This window comes from Bidens hawaiensis, unplaced genomic scaffold (assembly GCF_021521415.1).
Source record: "Bidens hawaiensis isolate Kalapana, Puna unplaced genomic scaffold, B.hawaiensis_p1.1 tig00014471_1, whole genome shotgun sequence".
Lineage (NCBI taxonomy): Eukaryota > Viridiplantae > Streptophyta > Magnoliopsida > Asterales > Asteraceae > Bidens > Bidens hawaiensis.
This window is the reverse complement of record NW_027492261.1, coordinates 327654-331244: the sequence shown is the minus strand read 5'-3', so window position 1 is coordinate 331244 and position 3591 is coordinate 327654. Positions and strand designations below refer to the sequence as shown.

The 3591-nt window shown below is 38.3% G+C and overlaps 1 pseudogene; it reads left to right on the top strand.

Annotated features, from left to right (window-relative positions):
* Positions 1-243: 243 nt before the first annotated feature.
* Positions 244-1914, top strand: LOC143546841 (pentatricopeptide repeat-containing protein At5g48910 pseudogene; annotated as a pseudogene).
* Positions 1915-3591: the final 1677 nt, after the last annotated feature.

Here is a 3591-nt window from a genome sequence, read left to right as displayed (position 1 = left end):
CCGGTTCGTAAATCGGTACCTCAAATCATCCATGTTTCAGTGACGAAACATACAAACCGGTCACAAACCTACAGTTTAAACGGTTTCAAACCGGTACCTAGTACTAATCAAGTGATAACCGGTCTCTATATGATACTATATCATTGAACTTTTAAACTTTTGAGTGGGCCGGGAGTTCATAGAAACATATTTGGGCCTTAAATACCCAATACATATCTCACCAGTTTAAAACAACATTAAGGCTCCAATCAACTTGCCGGAAATGGTGTTTTTTCCGGTCAAATCTTTCCGATGAAGATTACACTTTCTAAATATTTCAAATCCAGTAAACAAGCACTTTACCTCCTAAACCAACCACATCTTTCAAACCCACAAATCAATCAAATTCACACTCATCTCATCGTCTCCGGCTTCATTTCCGACCCATTCGCCGCCGGCAAGCTCTTATTATCATATACAGTATCGACCCAGTTCGACTTACAACATGCTTACTCTGTATTTCAGTCAATCCCACATCGTTCTGTTTACATATGGAACACCATGATTAGGGGTTTTACTGAGAAAAATGAATCACAGAAGGCTTTATTTTTGTTTAAACGAATGTTGGGTTGTGGGTATTTGCCCACTAATTATACTTTCTCTTTTGTGATTAAAGCTTGTGCTGATGTTTGTGAGGTTAATTTGGGATTTGGGGTTCATAGTCTAGTGATTAAATTAGGGTGGGAAAGTTATGATTTTGTGCTAAATGGGTTGATTCATTTGTATGCTGTTTGCGGTTGTTTAGACGAGTGTCGGAGGTTGTTCGATGGGAGTTTGAGTAAGGATGTTGTTAGGTGGACTGCGGTGATTAACGGGTATGTGAAGTTGGGCGGAGTTGAGGCTGCACGCCAACTGTTCGATGAAATGCCGAAGAGGAATAACGTGTCGTGGAGTGTGATGATTAACGGGTATGTGCAGGTCGGGTTGTTTAAAGAGGCGCTTGATCTGTTTAATGAGATGTTGGAATGTGGGTTTCAACCTAATCATTCGTGTATTGTGGTTGCGCTCTCGGCTTGTGGTTTTCTCGGTGCGTTGGATCAGGGTAGATGGGTTCACGCGTATGTTGATAAAAAGAATATGGAGTTGGATGGAATATTGGGAACTGCACTTGTGGACATGTATGCGAAATGCGGTTGTATTGAATTAGCTTATCGGGTGTTTGAGGATATGCCATATAGAGACGTGTTTGCGTTTACATCGTTGATTTCGGGTTTAGCGAATAATGGAGAAAGTGCACGCGCGATAGCATTACTCTCACGTATGGAAATGGAAGGAGTTAAACCGAATGAGATAACATTCATTTGCGTTCTAAACGCCTGTAGTCGAATGGGATTAGTTAAAGAAGGGTTAAGAGTGTTTGAAAGCATGACACGTGTTTATGGGATTAAGCCAAGTGTCAAACATTACGGGTGCTTGGTGGATCTTCTTGGTGGGGCCGGGCTGCTAGAACAGGCTAAGAAGGTGGTTAGTGAAATGCCAATGGAGCCGGATTCATATGTTTTGGGTGCGTTGTTGAATGCTTGTCGGGTTCATGGGAATGTGGAGTTGGGTTTGGAAATGGTTAATGGCTTGGCGGAAAGGGGGCTTGATCTTAGCGGAGTTCATGTTCTTTTATCGAATGTTTACGCGTCGGTTAACGAATGGGGTTATGTGGAGAGTGTAAGGAAGAAGATGAAGGATAAGGAGGTGAAGAAAGATCCTGGTTGTAGTTTGATTGAAGTGGATGGTGTTGTGTGTGAATTTGTTGTTGGAGATAAGTTGATTAATGAAGAGATTGAATTGATGTTATTAGGAATTGATACACATATAAGATCCAATTGGGTTGATGATTGTATAAGTAGGTCTATTAATAACAACCTATGTTAAGTTATCACTATCAAACTAGATGCTGTTTGGTAATCTTATCACTATCAAATATGTAGCATGCTACCATTTTTTGTAAAGTTGTTAATAAAGAATTAGGAGCTAGATGCTGTTTGGTAATCTTATTGTGAGTAATTTGATAACCTGATAGTTTTCATACCCGTGGTTTGTTCAATTACACAACTTTAATATTTTTTTTAATATCGCAACTGGATACCTGACATTTCAAAAACGTGACATTGAAAATTAAATAAAACGCATCAAACACAAAAATAGTTGGGGTCCTTTATGGCACATCAACATAATTCTAACGTACGCCACTTGCCATAATTCTTTTTTGTTTTTGTGTAAAAGAGGTATTGACAAAACTTTTGGCAAGTCTAGTTATGAAAGTATTTGTTTGCCCCAAGCAAAAAATGAAGCAAAATTGGGTAGAATCGAACTAGGCACAAATACCTTATTAACTTAACTGTTTGTGGGACGTAGAAAATATGGCTCATGTCTACAACATTTTAGATAATTATAACATCAATTTTGTTGTCACGTTAAACACACAAGTTACGACCACTTCCAAACTCATTTACACCACAGATCTTTCATGCTGTGCCCACTTGGTTGGTTGTTGCCCTTTTGGTTTCAATCATAGTAGTTGTGACGACGACTAAGACAGATAGTTAGAGTCGTTAGCTGCAAGATGCCCACGAGATACACATTTGATGATTTAGACAAGGTAGTTCGATAAAGGGTGAGTATTTTTTAACAATATGTGGCATGTTCTAATTAACTCAGTGGACATGAAATGAGTATGATCTTGAGACTAGAGAGAATGTGAATGTGGTGTTGACACATGACACCATGAAGCAGGAGCGGATGGCAAAGTTGAATTTTTATTATATATTAATGTGTACATTACTCTTGAAATTATATTGTGCTAGCCTCAAATAATTTTAAAAGCTCAAAAGTTCACCTTTCAAACTTTTATTAAAAGCCCAAAATGATTAAAAAGACTACCATTTGATTAAAACTTAAAAGGCTAACTTAAATAAACGAGCAAAGGTATGCGTGAAACGTATTATTGAGCGCTGATACATGCACAACAAGTAACCGGGGGCCGGTACGCACGAAACGCGTTATCGGGCGCCCGTACTTGTGAAATGGGTAAAAAGGTTTTGTTCTTGATTAATTTTTTTTTACCACGCCTAAAATTGTGTTCTAGATCCGCCATTGCCATGAAGCGCTTGTTAAATAAACAAAAAAAATCTATAGAATGATGATAACTAGTGGGTGGTAGGGGGGGGGGGGGGGGTGGGGGTGGGGATTTGTAAAAATTATACGGAATCGTAGTCTCAAAAAGTGTAGGGCATAGGTTATTCCCATAACACGTAGGGTTTTCGAAACCAAGTGTCTCTATACGACTCGTATAGAGACTATAAGAGCCATGTATGTTCTGATTAAGGTAGAGTGTGTCAGATGTTGTTTCCTTGTACCGTATAGCTCATATACAAGCCATATAAGGCTATATGACTCGTATAGCACCTATTTGACTCGTACATGTTGATTTTTTTTATTAATTTAAATACACAATATTGGAAATAACAATTGAGTTGATTATACAATAATAACACATAATATAAAAGTACATATGTTGCTTCAAACTAATTAACTAACCTACGGACAACATGAATGTTT